The sequence below is a fragment of the Hippocampus guttulatus genome, chromosome 7 (genome assembly GCF_054856545.1).
Source record: "Hippocampus guttulatus isolate MCC_2025c chromosome 7, RoL_Hgut_1.0, whole genome shotgun sequence".
In the NCBI taxonomy this organism is placed as follows: domain Eukaryota; kingdom Metazoa; phylum Chordata; class Actinopteri; order Syngnathiformes; family Syngnathidae; genus Hippocampus; species Hippocampus guttulatus.
Genome location: NC_141267.1, coordinates 14,838,552 through 14,855,000, shown reverse-complemented (window position 1 = coordinate 14,855,000; position 16,449 = coordinate 14,838,552). Strand labels below are relative to the sequence as shown.

The 16,449-nt window shown below is 41.9% G+C and overlaps 3 non-coding genes across 3 annotated transcripts in view; all 3 read left to right on the top strand.

Annotated features, from left to right (window-relative positions):
• Window positions 1–28, top strand: part of trnaq-uug (transfer RNA glutamine (anticodon UUG)) — a 72-nt gene extending 44 nt beyond the window's left edge. The window contains exon 1 of the tRNA in view: window positions 1–28. This exon is cut by the window's left edge and continues 44 nt beyond it. This is a non-coding gene — a tRNA (tRNA-Gln).
• Window positions 29–466: 438 nt separating this feature from the next.
• On the top strand, window positions 467–538 carry trnaq-cug (transfer RNA glutamine (anticodon CUG)). Its single transcript has one exon. It is a non-coding gene; the product is annotated as a tRNA-Gln (tRNA).
• Window positions 539–1,125: 587 nt separating this feature from the next.
• Window positions 1,126–1,197, top strand: trnaq-uug (transfer RNA glutamine (anticodon UUG)). The gene has a single exon. It is a non-coding gene; the product is annotated as a tRNA-Gln (tRNA).
• Window positions 1,198–16,449: the final 15,252 nt, after the last annotated feature.

Below are 16,449 nucleotides of genomic sequence, written 5' to 3'. Positions count from 1 at the left end.
CATCCGAGTTCAAGTCTCGGTGGGACCTTGGTCATTTTGACAATAACTGCGACATCATTGTCAAATTATTCGAGCAATGTATTTTGAGCCCTGAGTAGTATGCAACTCTCCCATTAACTGCACAGGTTCCATGGTGTAATGGTGAGCACTCTGCACTCTGGATCCAGTGATCCGAGTTCGAGTCTCAGTGGGACATTGATCCTTTTGACACTAACTGTTACATCATTGTCGAATTATTCGAGCAATATGTTTCAAGCCCTGAGAAGAAGTATGCACCTCTCCCATTCGCTGTGGCAGTTCCATGGTGTAATGGTTAGCACTCTGGACTCTGAATCCAGTGATCCGAGTTCAAGTCTTGTTGGGACCTTGATAATTTTGACATTAACTGTTACATAATTATGAAAATAGTCTTCGAGCAATTAGTTTTGATCCCTGAGAAGTATGCACCTTTCCCATTAACCGCAGAGGTTCCATGGTGTAATGGTTAGCACTCTGGACTCTGAATCCAGTGATCCGAGTTCAAGTCTTGGTGGGACCCTCATCATTTTGACAATAACTGCGACGTCGTTGTCAAATTATGCGAGCAATGTATTTTGAGCCCTGAGTAGTATGCAACTCTCCCATTACCTCCAGACGTTCCATGGTATAATGGTTAGCACTCTGGACTCTGAATCCAGTGATCCGAGTTCAAGTCTTGTTGGGACCTTGATAATTTTGACATTAACTGTTACATAATTATGAAATTATTCGAGCAATTAGTTTTGAGCCCTGAGAAGTATGCATCTTTCCCATTACCTGCAGAGGTTCCATGGCGTAATGGTTAGCACTCTGAATCCAGTGATCCGAGTTCAAGTCTCGGAGGGGCCTTGATAGTTTTGACAATAACTGCGACATCGTCAAATTATTCGCGCAATGTATTTTGAGCCCTGAGTAGTAAGCAACTCTCCCATTAACTGCAGAGGTTCCATGGTGTTAGCACTCTGGACTCTGAATCCAGCGATCTGAGTTTGAGTCTCGGTGGGACATTGATCCTTTTGACACTAACTGTTACATCATTGTCAAATTATTCGAGCAATATGTTTCAAGCCCTGAGAAGAAGTATGCACCTCTCCCATTCGCTGTGGAGGTTCCATGGTGTAATGGTTAGCACTCTGGACTTTGAATCCAGTGATCTGAGTTCAAGTCTCGGTGGGACCTTGATGATTTTGACATTAACTGTTACATACCGTATTTTCACGACCATTCGACGCACCGTATGGTTGGGCGCAGTCTCATTAATGGGTGCTATTTCTGTATTTTACACATAGACAAAACGCACTGTATTATTGGGCGCGATTTTAAAGTGGTAAAACATAGGCCAGCTTAAACATACGGCATGCATGCGCGCACGCTAAAAACACGTTAGCTTGAAGCATACGGTAGCATGCCAAGACATACAGATACAAGCTAAAAACACGTTTTTAAAAAGGCAACGAAGCAAAACGGAGTTCCGTTGTATTTTATTTAGCCATCGTACAATGTACTCACGTTTTTCGATCAATCATTACCCAGAAATCCATCAAAGTCCTCATCCTCTGTATCAGAATTGAACAATTGTGCAAGTACCGTTAATCCATCAAAAACGCCGTGTTCCCTCTCGTTGTCAGTCACTCTCATTGCCATGTGGCTCCACAGAAATGATGCCGGCTTTGCCAAAAACTCGAACAACAGTGCAAGCAGACACGTTCGTCCAAGCAGCCACAATCCATTCGCAAATTGTGGCGTAACTCGCCCGCCGCTGCCTCTCACTCTTTGTAAAGTTGTGTTTGCCATCGATCATTCATTGTTCCCATGCCGCTCGCAACTTTACTTTGAACGCCCGGTTGATGCCGATGTCCAGCGGTTGGAGTTCTTTAGTCAAGCCTCCGGTAATAACGGCAAGCTCAGAGTTCATTTGCTTGACTTGGTTTTTCACCGCTGCTGTGAGATGGGCACGCATGCCAAAAGCATAACCAATGGCTTGAAGTTTGAACTGAGCTTCGTAGGCGTGTCTCTTTGTAGAATTTATTTTCGGGGGTTCTTAGAAACCAAAACCGAAGTTGTTTTGCAACAATGCACATAGCCACACTCTATACAGGTGTTGGTACCTGCTTGTAGCGTCCCTTTAGCGTCCACTTACACGCCCACCCTTCACTCATTGGCGGCCTGCTTCCCCGCATGCCTGTCACTCACGTCTGCCTTTTCTCTCCCTTTCTCTTCTTATATGTATATATACACGCCCACCCTTCACTGATTGGCCGACTTCTTTGCCGCATGCCTGTCCACAGTCACTTCCGCCTTTTCTCTATATAAACAGCGTGTCGGCTGTCAGTCAGGTTTTGGAACTCAGCGCATAGACAAGACGCTCCGCATCATAAGGCGTCCTGTCCATTTTGGAGAAAATTTTTGACTTTTAATGGCGCCTTATAGTTGTGAAAATACGGTAATTATGAAATTATTCTTCGAGCAATTAGTTTTGAGCCCTGAGAAGTATGCACTTTTCGCATTACCTGCAGAGGTTCCATGGTGTAATGGTTAGCACTCTGGACTCTGAACCCAGCGATCCGAGTGAAAATGTCGTTGGACTTGGATGATATTGGCACTAACTGTAACATAACTGTCCAGTCATTAACCGAACCTTGTGTGTTCAGTCCTGAGAAAAAATATATCCGTCCCCCATTACCTGCAGAGGTTCCATCATATAATCCTTAGCCCTCTGCACTCTGAGTCCAGCGATTTGAGTTCCAGTCTCGGTCTGCCTTAATCATTTTGTCACTAACTGTCACATGCTTGCAGAATCTGTACAGTTCCGAGTGTGAAAGTTTCTCCCTCCCACACTATTTCCACAGGTTCCACGGTGTAACGGTTAATACTGTATTAAAATAAAGTAATAACTGTATTCAAAATCATGCTATCCGAGTTTAAAGTTCAGTGCGACTTCAAATATGTTGTCGCTTTTACATGCTTGGATAATCGTGACTTGAAATATCGCGGACCATAACACCATAAGCCGTTACTTTCAAACATGCCAGAACAGGGGTAGGGAACTCCGGTTCTTCGAGAGCCACATCCTGCATGTTTTCGATCCCTCCCTACTCCTATGCACCTGATTCAAACGATCAGCTCATCAGCAAGCTCTTTACAAGCCTGAAACAATCATGATCAATTGAATCAGGTGTTTTGGAGTCGGGAGAGCTCTGAAACAGGCAAAATATGGCTCTCACAGAACCAGAGTTCCCTACCCCTGTACCTGAGGTTTCATGGTGAGCGATCTGGAAAAGTCTTGTTGGCACCTTGTTAATTTTGTCATGAACTGTAACACGAACTAAAATGCTTGGACGATCTTTATCCCGTACCGTGTGTGTAACCCGAAGAGACAATATGCCCCTACTCCAAAAATTCACCAGGTTCCATGGTGTCATGTTTCGCACTCTTGAGTTCAACTATCACTGGGATCTCAAAACATTTGTCACTATTACATGCTTGGAGAATGTTTATCTATTCCCTTGTATGTGTATGTATGTGTGTGTGTGTGTCTAACATGATTGTTCACACCAAAATTCTGCTTTTCCATAATTTTCAGCCAACCATATGTCCCATACACATGCGTTGAGTTTATGAAATGTAATATTTAGCACTCTTCTCTTAATCCAGTGATCTGAGTTCATACCTTGGTCAAACCAGAACTTTATTGTCACAGGGTTGTGGAAATGCATGATTTACACCCAGCAGTACATTTTGTGCAATGAAACCATTTATCCTCCCAAATCAGATGGGGGCCAGGGTGCAACACACTCTGGACTCAGATACTCTTGATCTGAATTTCAATGGGATCTTAGCAGTTTTGGAAAACGGTTGGATAGTCTTCACAATCATAAAAACATCTTTTTAATTTCAGAACTATCAAGCTGCTTATGATTTTTATTAGTTCCAGCATATTTTAATTGACATGTATCTTAAAGGCTATAATTCAATTGAATAAATCTGCAATGCTTTTGAGTTTGTCGAGAGAATTCTGCGGGAGTTTTGGAACAGCACCACAAATGGTTCCCCGCGTGACCCTCCAGCTCAGATGGCCTTGCAGATAGAAGGACAAGATAGTTACACCACAGGAAAGGATTCATTCTGTATGGCAAGCAACTCCATCATGTCGAGATAAATCTTGATTAAAAACCAACCTTTGGAAATTGCACCTCCAGTAGTAAGGTCTTCCATTGTGTAGATTTCATTCCAGTGTAACCACACTGTTTCTCCACCCTATTCTGACCAACTGCTGTCTTCCCATAACCGCGTTCATCATTAATGTAATGAGACAAAGGTGTGGCAAGTAAAGATACCAGCCCAAGTATTTCCTGTCAGCATCTCAACTAAATACACACACGCGCACACACACACATGTTTTTGGTACACTCACAAAGATAACAAAGTCTAAAATGGTTCACTGTTTATAAAACCATACACCGTAGTTACTCAAAAAGTGGTCATGGGGTTTATTTATTCAACTGCATATGGAGGAGCTGTCAATTTGGGAGGCGGGGGGTGTATTTGTACAAACACAATGTTATCTGTAAATTAAAATGAAGGTCGAGCAAAAGTGGAGTTCAAAGCAAAACACAAAGGTTAGAAATGCAGATAAACAGCAAGAATCGAGAGAGACTGGGTGGGATAAAAAAGTCGCATAGCGTCTTGGGACCTAACTCTCATTACATTGTGGAGTGACCACATGTCAGAGTCCAGGAAAATTAATCCTCACGCAAAACGACAGTACATCTTTGATTTTATATATTGCTGCTGTTGAGCCAGAATATCCTATTTCCCAATTTGGTTCTTTTGAAATGTATTATGATTTTTTTTCTTTTAATTACCCTATACAATGAGTCCACTTTGTGTGTTATTTTTACACATTGCTGACCAATTTTAAGTGTTGAAAATGGATTGATCTCTTTGATGATGTAATGATAATGGTTGGACAAACATGACATTTTGGCGGTCGGTCTCCTGAAAAGTGATAATTTTGGAGCAATACAAAATAATAAGTATAGGTCTAGAAAACACGTAATTCAAAAAAATTTTTGTGTGGCAACAAGCGGTTAAACTCATACACACATAATGATAATTGCGTTGACTATGAACATTTTCAACTCTACTGGGCAAAGTAAGTGTATTTCATGTACAGTATATTCCACTTCAGTATGTAGGACAACAAACAGAAGGAACGCACAAAAGTCCATCCATTCCATCCATCCATTTTCCGAACCACTTGATCCTCTAGGGTCGCGGGGGGTGTCGGAGCCTATCCCAGCCGTCTTCGGGCAGTAGGCGGGGACACCCTGAATCAGTTGCCAGCCAATCGCAGGGCACACAGAGACGAACAACCATTCACGCCCACACTCACACCTAGGGACAATTTGGAACGTCCAATCAGCCTGCCATGCATGTTTTTGGAATGTGGGAGGAAACCGGAGCACCCGAAGAAAACCCACGCAGGCCCGGGGAGAACATGCAAACTCCACACAGGGAGGCCGGAGCTGGAATAGAACCCGGTACCTCTGCACTGTGAAGCCGACGCGCTAACCACTGGACTACCGGGCCGCCCCGCACAAAAGTCCATGGCTAAAATGTACATGGCATTTGTAGTGTGAATGCAAGAAAAACAGAAATGAATTCCATCAGATTGAAATAAAACAACAAATCAAAACAATCACGTTCTGTAAGTGACAGTCAAGTTCTTTTTGTACTGAATCCTAAAATGAATAGGATTATAGCCAGTGCAGTTAAGATTTATTGCTAGATGATCTTCCTGAGTGATTACTTTGTGGTGTCAGGAAAAGCCTCCAAGAACAGCAGGTTACAAACAAGTTAGAGATCATGGTGGGAATTCTGAAGAAATGATTTACTGTCGCTTGGTCTCATTATTTAATGTCACAAAGACCTTGCATTTGTACAGGGCTTTGTAGACTTTTTAATCTTCATTGAAAGTAACATCACAGAAACCTTTCCGGAATGGGGAAAAACCTCACCTGGCCCTGAGAGAATACTCATTAGAGCAGTTTGTGTTGTCGGCCTGACGCAAACAAGTAAGAGGGCTCACAGTGGGGGAGCAGTACCGCGGAGTGGGCGTCACCACGGCCACGGGAAATGGAGCTGGACAAACACGGCATTGCTAAAACAATAATGACTTCCACTAATTGTGTTTCCGATGGCCGATGTGAGCGCGGTGACATTTGGCTGCTGTGTTTGTTGGTCAAAGGATGAGCTAATTAATATGGTAATTGGGCCCAGACGCCTCCGGTGGCGGCCACTCCCCCCTTATTAGCAGTCTGGGGGTGGAAACGCAAACTCACACGCTGGCGTCGTCTTCTGAGCAACTCTCTCGTCTCACGCAACTCATAACGGGAACAAGTTTTTTTTTGGGTTTTTTTTTTTTGTGAAAATGGGGAACTTTGTCAAAAGGTTTCCCACCCACACTGTTTCTCATCCCCCTCCTTGGCCTCTGTCACACAAGCGGCTTCACATTGAGCATGTGAAAACAAACACATGCACACACACACACACATGCACTAAGACACTCCAAAGTTGCAAATCATGTCAATGTGCAGTCTTCATAAATGTGTGTATGTCCGTGTGTCATGAGTCATGTGAGAATCCGCACCGCCGAGCCACTAACTGACTTCATAAAGTATTCCATTCTGCTTCATACGCTATTTTTCATAGAGGAAGTAACGGATTAAATCTAATTTATGTCAGAACAGCAAAAGTGTTTGTCAATTCTGAAGAGTCACAAGATAGATTCAGGGGCGTCAACACTGTTGTGCTGTGATGCAAATTGAGAAGTCCTTTGGTGAAATTCAAACAATGATTGAAGCAGACATAACGAGCATTTGTTTCACAATTTAAAGCTGTTCCTGTTTTTTATTTTATTTTTTTTGTAGTTCAATCACTGCCAATCCTGCCAGTTACAATGCAGATTTTTCACCGAAATGCTATTGCAATTAATTCTAAAATGCACAGGCAGCCATTGGAAGAAGGCCCGATTAGAGTTATATGCTCCCTCTTCCGTGCTCCAGTGAACAGGCGAGTGGCATAATTTGCTATGCCAATGCCGAGTCATTTTGACTATCATGATAGCAGAGCCGGAGTCTTGTAACTAGAGAAGAGTGCAGTGCGTGCAAGGGGAAAAAAGAGGGTACACAAATAACAACAAAAGCATTTTTTACTCATGGAAGTAGCAATTCATACATGACAAATATAGAGTAGCCATTAAAAAGTACATTTTCCTAAATACTCCAAAGTCCTCAAGGCAACATTGGCAATTTAGAATATTAGCTTGATGCTAACAAACATTGTAGCTTCCTACAAACAGGCTGTGGGAAATTGGCATTGGTATTGCAGACATTTCAAAAGAGGAAATTATTTTAACAAAGAACAAAAATGACCCTTGCTTCACCAACAAGTATGTACCGTTGAGTGAGCTATTAAGTCATCAAATCACGTTTTTCTGTCTGCAGTTTTCTTGCCTGGAACTTTTGCTTAAAAAAAAAAAGAAAAAAAAAAGAGCCAATGACTGCGGCCAAGACACATTTCAACATCCCGTGGTGCAAACAAACAAAAACTTTTCCACAGTAGGAATTTCGAGGACCTGAACAAATGTTTGTGTTCACGTGCTCCAAGCAAATCTAATTGGAGTGTTGTGTGTCAATTTGGCAATGCTATCTAAATGTCACAGGAAGGAGGAAATGTTGGTTTTGGATAGGTGTCAAAAGAAACCTGATCCGAATATAATGGAAAATGTTGGGGTTAGGGTTCCACTCACGACTGTGTTGATGTTTCAGTTTGGTATGCAGACAATGGAAGAGACATAGAACACTCCCAAAACTGCTTCCAGTAGTCAGACGATCATCTAAAAACAGCCGGACAAACCATTTGTGAATACAGTATAACTTTTTGTTGAGGAGCGCAAACCCTGTATGAACCAAATGTTTTGCTTGTTTAATGGCAATAAACACATTTCTGGACAAAGTTGCAAATTTTTCACAAGTGATCAGTGAAAAGCATGTATTGACGTATTCCCTTATTTCATTTAAACTGTAGCATTTTTCCCCACTCATGAAAGTTAGTAAACAGAAGGAAAAAAAAACCAAACACACGCGCACACACACACAAAACACTAGTTCTACAACTACTACTGCTATGACTAATATTTATCCACCGATTATTACTAATAATAATCATTCAAAAATTTGTACTCATGCAAAAATCAGCTTGCACAGCCTGTTTGGACTCAAATGAACCTCTTCTCTTATTATTCTGTTTTGCATTCTTCCCAAACTAATAATTTGCACTTTTAATTGACACTATGTGCGATGTTTTTATTTAACATTCTGTTTACTGTCATTCTAATTGAAAATTAGTCTTCATACCCCTGTTCAAATGCCATTTGTGACGTAGAAACATTTTCCGCTATTAATGTGATCTATAACATGTACAACTCAATTTTTAAAAAAAAGTAAAAAGGGGAAGTAAAAATAATCAACCGAAATAACACGGTGGCATAAGTCTGCACACCCTCTTGTAACTGGATAATGTGGCTGCGTTCAGATTGAACCAATCACATTCACACTCATATTAAACGAGTCAGCGCACACCTGCAACCATTCAAAGTGCCAAAGATCAACCCCAAATAAAGTTCAGCTGTTCTAGGATTTACTTTTTTTTTTTTTTCTAGCTAAAAGGTTTTGTATGAACGTTGTCTGGTATTTGGAACTGGGATTCATAATCCCTTCCATCTTGGTGTAGCTTCCAGTTCCAGTTCAAGACAAACAGCCTCAAAGCATGATGCAGTCAGCAGCATCTTTAAGGGATTTTGGCCAAAGTGTTCTCTTATAGCTTCGTCAGACTATATATTTCCCAAAATATTTTGTTGATTTAAAAATAGATCGTTTTTATTTATTCTTCTCCAGCTTCTGCACACTTCTTGAGGTCCCCTGGTGGCCCCCACCCCTGAGGGAGGCTGCAAAACCGCTCTGGTAATTGATGACATACTAAAATAACCTTAACGTGGCGATATTGAGCAAGATTAAAAAGCAGAACCTGTTGTGACTTGAATGAGACACTTTTTAGGAAACCGTCATTCAGTTGATTTTGACAGCGGATGTTCCAAAAGCAGAAGTGTTTCAATTCTAAGAAGAAAAAAGATGGGATCTCGTGTCTGTTCTTCACATTTTAATGAGTCTCCCAGCTCATCTGTCCTATTTACCTCATAGAAAGACACAAATAACACACACACACACACACTCACGCAAACTTGTCAGGATCATTAATTAAATGCACAAGCAACTTACGGAAGCCGACTCCTTTCGTGTTCGGAAGGCAAAGCCACTTGGCGGAGGAATGTTTTGGTGGCGCTCATGAAAATCATTCAGCTTGCACCTTTATCCTGATCCAATCTTAATTGTGGCTCGCCTTGGAGCCGATTCATCAACGTCCTCATGACTGGGGTTGGTGCAAGATGTGCTCATTGTTTGGAGCCAAGTGAGAGTGCAAAAGCACACCAACTCGCACGTGGACGCACACTAACACACTTTACTTTAGAATAGGCGTTCGCAAACCTTTGGATTCTAAAAGGCGGATAATTTGTTGGGAGTACATTCTCATCATTCTAATGCTATTTAAACATAACTACCAAGTCGACCTCTAAATGCCATAGGAATTGAAAAGTTACCTATTTTTGAGAAAATTGTAATGTTATGTTAAAAAAAATAAGAAAAAAATATATATATTATGGCTTATATATGTGTGTATGTGTGTGTCGGAATGCTATGAGAAAAATATTGTTTTCAAGAATAAAAGTCTTAATAGACAATAACAGACATTTTTTTCAGTGTAAAAAGTCATACTTTCCCTCGGCCGCACTCGGAGCGAAGGCGACCAAAAAGGACCATCACAAAAATAATGAAATGGCGACCGTTCATTTCAAACCAAGAGAGTGAGCATTGCACATTTGTTGGCACGCTATAATGGGAAAAACTAGTACCATGTATCATTTTTTAAAGCACCAGATAGAGTCCATTGTACTGTATTACTTTGAATTGAACCACAAAAAAAAGGAAGAAGCCCATTTCTTCAAAGGGGAGTAATTAGTTTAGTATGTTTTTATGTTTTTTTGGTGTCAGTCCCCATATGTGGGTATTTGTAGCACTTTTTAAAAATATATGATATATCATACTTTATTATAAATTATTTTGCAAGCCCGCAAGCTTCACCCACGGGGGACCCTCAGTTTGAGACCGACAGTTTGGATTAATGCCTTAGCTATTTGTTTTCATGTGGTGACACTCGTCATGTGTTGTCTCCAGATATTGATCCATATTTCATTGAAGCATAGAACATAAAGAGCATTAAACGACCCGAACTACACTTGGTTCAGGCATTTCAGCGTACGTTATTCATTATAGCAAGCAGGCAGAGTTACTTGCACATGTGCAGCTGAAACTCAACATACCAACCGTGTGTCGCTTTATTTGCAAAGGGGAGTGGTGGACTTAAGCTCCTTGAAGCGTCTCAGCAGTGCTATTTAAAAAAAAAAAAAAGAGCTGCCAGGGCAGCTCGCGTGAGCCACGTTTTGTAATGACATGCCTCTCTAAATGAAAGCACGCTTTGGACGTCTCTCAACACAAACACGAAAACCATCACTTCCTCTGCAGCAGAAGCAGACTGCTCTGTGTACGCGTGCATGTGTGTGTTTCCTTTGCGTAGCAACGCTGACGGATCTCAACATTAGGTACATATTGCAACTCATTAGATCCACTACAAAGACGATCGCAAAACTTTTGCTTTTTACAAAAATTAATCATGCTCTGTTTTGATTACACTCTGAGTGATGTATTCAATTAACGGTGTGCTTATTATTAGATCTCAAAACAATAGGCCTGCCTGTCACGCTAACGGCGTAGAATAGAACAGAATAAGCCTTTATTAGTCCGCAATGAGGAAATTCCGGTTTTACAACACCAAAGTGGATACTAGTCGCAAACACCAATCCAAAAATCCCCAACTATTTATGTACCGTACATATTTTACAACATTAGGAGCAGCGGCAAATACTTCAACTACGCATCAATAGTAAATAATACATCATCTATGCACACATGAAATACAAACTACAGTATATGTGAATAAATAAATGCATAGCTATATGAAGACAGCAGCCAGATTAGGCAGTAGCATGGCATGTAGCAAAAAAACCCATACAGTGCATGACAATTTAAAAAAAAACATTAGCTATGCTAGCTATAAGCAGTCTATTGACAGCTACACATGATAACAGTGGTACCTTGACATCATGATGTGATGCTTCAATTCAGTTGATTGTGCTGCCCCAGGGGCAGTACAATACAGTGAAACAGACACAAATGAAAAATAGTTTATATTAATAACTACTCAGACTCAGTAACCTGCTGTGATATTTGTCCTTTTTTTGTAGAGGATAAAGAATATACGGCTGTGCGTGTTGTCTGTCTGTGACAATATGTTGCTCCACCATTTGTGTTCAAATATCCATTTGATAAAGTGTGAGTCCATTATCATAGTTAAGTGTTGGGCCATCAATGGTGTTTTTCATTACATGTAAGCATAAAGCTAGCTGGAGCATTATTAAGGTGGACTTGTTTGGGTGTTTTAAATGTGGAAAAAAAATATTCAAAAGCCCTTAATCACAGGTATAAAAAATATAGTTTTCAATCTGGATTTCAAAGCATGTATACTTTAGGTTGAATTCGCTTTTGTTGTTAGCTTTTTCCATTTGCGTGCAGCTTAACAGCTAAATGCTGATTTACCTTGTTTGCTTTGAACTCTGGGCTGCACTAGTTGACCTGAGTTCTTTCTCTGCACGATTGAAATATTTCGTGATAGGCTAAGTTATGGGTGAGCGCAAAGGACAAAAGAGGTGCTTCCAATAAAAAATGGGAAATTAAGGCTTTATATAAAGGAGCTTTCAAATGTGTTTTGTTTCCAAATTCAAGATAATGCCTGGTTCACCCACTGATGAATTGAAAAAAGATGACCATGACGCAGTAAAAAAAGGCCAACAATTTCCCCCAACACGTGACTCTTTGGCCACTAACATTTGGGAATATTAACCATGCTCTTTTTACATTTAACTTTGTCCGCAACTAATTCAGACAACACAAAGAACCGGTTTATAAGAAAGATATTTTTGACCGAGTTTTGCACATAACTTTCTGTTCAACGAGAGAAAACCACATTTTAGAAACAACCACTTCCAAAGAGAGTTGGGGGAGCCTCCTCGACACGCGCCAACACGTCATAGACAACGGGAGGCACAGGGGTTTGTACAATGGACGTCACGCTTTGAAAGTCGGCAACGGGGACTGGAGAGCGGCCGTCAAACATTTGACATTTAGATGTTCCCCCTGGCCAGTGCCACTTCTGACTAATTTACTAAATTTACTTTATATATTGTATATGACTAAATGGGCAAAAGGAGGGAAAAAAATCGTAATTACAAAAAGGAAATAAAGATGTATTTATTGCACTGTATTGGCCCCTATACACGCTGGCCCACCGGGCATCTGCCTGATAGGATTAATGGCCAGTCCAGGCCTGCTCATCGAATAAGCAAACAGACTCCCATCAATCAAAATACCGGGAACGTCTTCTCAAAAAGAAACATTTCTTCATTTTCAATACCTACTGTTAATGAACTACGTAGAGCTCCACCCTTTTGCTACCAAACTCCTCTGCTTAGGAAAGAACTGAAAATATGTTTGCCCCAATTAGTTATTTCAATACCCGAAACCTTACAACAGAAACAAAAAACATTTCCAAAGTGAACCCACTGGCCCTGAAGAATCTGTTTGTCTGTCCTGCATATCGCTCTGCTTTCTTTTCATTTTCAAAGTGTAGATTTCCCCGGCTGTCACGCCCCCATCCACCCCCCCCCCCCCACCCATGTTCCCTGCACACCTGCTTGGCCGCCAAATGCAGTTTGCAACAACACACACCCGAACCAACGCTCGCCCCCCTCCCCGTCTAAGCTTGAGCCCAACCCGGGGCATGCGGGGCGGAGAACAGACGGGCCCTCTGTTTTCTGATAATCATCACATAGCTAGCATGCCTGTTCCACTCCTCCTCGCTCTTAACTGCGTTGCTCGCTCCAACTCGCTGCCCCACCTGCCACTTTACCTCAGCCAAGCCCACAGACAGTCCCAACACCCGCTAATCAACTATGCTACATCTGTCGCATCACTCCGCACCCGACGTGCTCTCACAACATTCTTTTCACCTTTCGTCATCAATTGCATTGATCACAGCCGTCCTTTTCAAAGACATAGGTGGAGTGTTTTCAGAAACGCCGCAACCTTACGTATCCCAACCCCAGGCCATTGCACCACTTTACCCTGACATGATGCTCCCAAAGTCCCGGGGCTGAAAAAACAGACTGTTCTCCATGAGTTTACCACCCACCTGGTTGAACAAGGCCACCTCATTTTACCCCCGGGCGAAAAAAGGCCAACCCTGGGGTCCGATATCGTGTACCTCTTCAAGGGCCACGTATCCTCTCTCCATCTCATTATTCAATCAAGTGGTTCTCAGCCGTCTGATATGTATTGCACTTGAGGGAGCAAGTGAAGGCCCCTTCCCAGTGTCTATTGTTTCGCTGTGTGAAAGGGGGCCCCAATGGAGAAAGTGAGGAGGGGGAGGGGGAGTGGGAGGGGGGGGGGGATTTCCCTTGAGCAAGAAATTGTTCATTTATTAATTTGCGCTATATCACGTTGCCCGGTTTCATGTTTGACAAAAAAGCGGCTGGCAAATGGGGCAGATTAGTTATCAACACCAGCTGTCCAGACCATACTGGTGAGATTCACGACGTTCCCCCTCCCACCCACTTCCTGCAGTATCATTATCGGACTCCTTATCTGTTTATCTTCCCCGTCCTGCCGCCTCCTCAGCTCGTGTGTACTCTGCGGCATTAAGGGCCCTCGTCAGGCAGATGGACACAGCCTCGGATCAATCGGAGAGATCGATACAACCCAGACAGACTGATGGACAGTTGACAGCGGCTCTGATCCGGTCCAGTCTGGGCTTGCCACCTCCAGCCCCACTCCAGCTTAGTTCCGTTAGGTCTCGTCTGGTCTTGTTCAGTGATGACATGTTAGCATTTCATGCCAAGATGTTGAGGAGGTGAATAGAAAAAAAGATGAAAACCTACAAGGACATGTTAATAAATTAGAATATCACTGAAAAGATTCTGCAGTCATCGAATAAATAGCAAAATACTCATTTCTAATCATCAAAATGATGGAAAATAAAATAGAATATTTCACTGTATATGTAAAATGAGTTTCACCTTTTTTAAATGAACTCCTGACATGAATTTCATTTTCCATATTTGTGTAATTAACTGCATTACATCTGTGTGTTTTCAATGTATTGTTTGGCCTTGGCGGATGCCTTCCCTCGGGTGAATTCCATCTGACAATAATGTTAACGTGACTGCACTCGCAAAGAACCAGAAAACATATTTTCCTCCATGTGATGCTGTGTCACAAGAGAACGGATTGCAGACAAATTGGGATAATGACGCTACGCTACACAAAGAGAGACCCATTAAGTAATCAGACACAAAAAAAAACACAGGTGGGTGATCTTCTGTTCGCGGACAAAAGCGGACTGGATGTTAGTTTTACGTCCCCCCACCCCATCTGGCGAGCACTCAGCCAGTCTGTGCTCATTCTAGGTCAGGTTCCTGATAACAGCAACGAGCCACACCGGTTCCTGCCCGTCTTCCGGCTGTAGCGTCTGTTGTGTTTTTGATGTAGTCCAGGCTCACCGCCCGGGCCCCCATCTCTGTCTGAGGGGCCCGCGATGAAAATGAACAGGGAGGAAGGAAGCTGCTCCGCAACAACAGTCAGTCATCGCATTAGTTGGCGTGCATACACAGTGACGGGCGTAGAGATTTGCAGAGTTTACAATGAAATATTTTAATTTATACCTGAATATTGTTCATCCTTTGAGTAGATGCACAATTAGGCAACTGAAATGTTCATGAGAATCTGGTGACCAAATTAATGTAATACAGTGGAACCTCGGTATGCTCTAGTTTTTGTACGATTCGGTTTTGAAACAATTTTCACCATCTAAATTGTATCCTTGTGTTTGGATGGCAGTTTGATTTCAACCCCCTAAAAAAACAACGCTCGTGGACTGCTCTGCAACATCTGCAGAACACATACTGTCAAACATCAGACCTTCAAAGTAAAGGCTTCCATTATAACAACACAGTTTCACTATACATCTCAGTTAGTAGTTAAAGTGTGACTGTTTAATACACCACCACAGAATAAAGTGTGGTTAAACTGTAAATAAAGACAATTAGTGATTTGATTTTGAAGGCCTGACTTTTGACACGATGTTACACTGATGTTGCACCAACTTAACTAGGTGTTGCTGAGCACACCTGGAGGTTTGTTATTGCCTTAAGTTGTTCATAAAAGCTTGCATTGTGGAATTTGTCTTGCAGTCTGTTCATTCATTTTAATGTAACATTAAAGTTCACAGAGTCAACTGATTAATCTAACAGCATACAATTCAAGAAATAGCTTGGATAATGGCTCGCCTTTTACCCCCCCCCCCCCCCCACTGTATACACCGTCAAGCGTCTACAAAAAAGGTAAAAGTCAAGTTAGTCATATCGATGAATTTCAAACAGGTTTTGTTTGTAAAGGTAGAGCTATGCTATTTGTTGATGTTTGTAGGTTTCTGGAACAGATTCATTGCACTTACATTATTTTCTATGGGAAACATTGCTTTGGATTTGGTTTTCGTTAGACTTTCTGGAATAGATTAGTCTGCGAAATCAAGGTTTCACTGTACATTAATAGAATAGTTTTAATAAAATGTCTTTCGTCGTGGCGACTAATGACAATTAATTAGAAAATTTAATGATTTTGTTTTCCCTGTTTGAATTTATTTTTTGTCTCAAAACTTCTCTGAAAATGTGGCTGGATGACTCTGAAGCTGAATGATTTCTGGATCAGTGTAGAGGTTTTTTTCTCTTCTTTTCTTGGAGCATTTAAATTTCCCCTTGGACTCTATTGGACGACAAGAGTTTTGTTATGAAGGTTTGGCCAAAGGTTGCTACATGAGTCATAAAGCACAGCAGGCTTGTGTATCCTGCCAGGGGAGTCGCTGGCGAGTGCGTCACTCTTCCTTGCCGGGACAGGAAGCGAGTGGGGTTAAACAGAGGGAATCCCGCAAACATTGGCCAGGAAACTACTCCACAGCGACGTCCCACGCTTCCCGCCACAGGGACTTCTGGTAGCGGCCACAAACTCGGATGTATCCCCACTGGAGCGCTTCCGAGGATCTTCAGTAGATGGCTAGCAACAAAATAGAGCATTACAAGGAGAA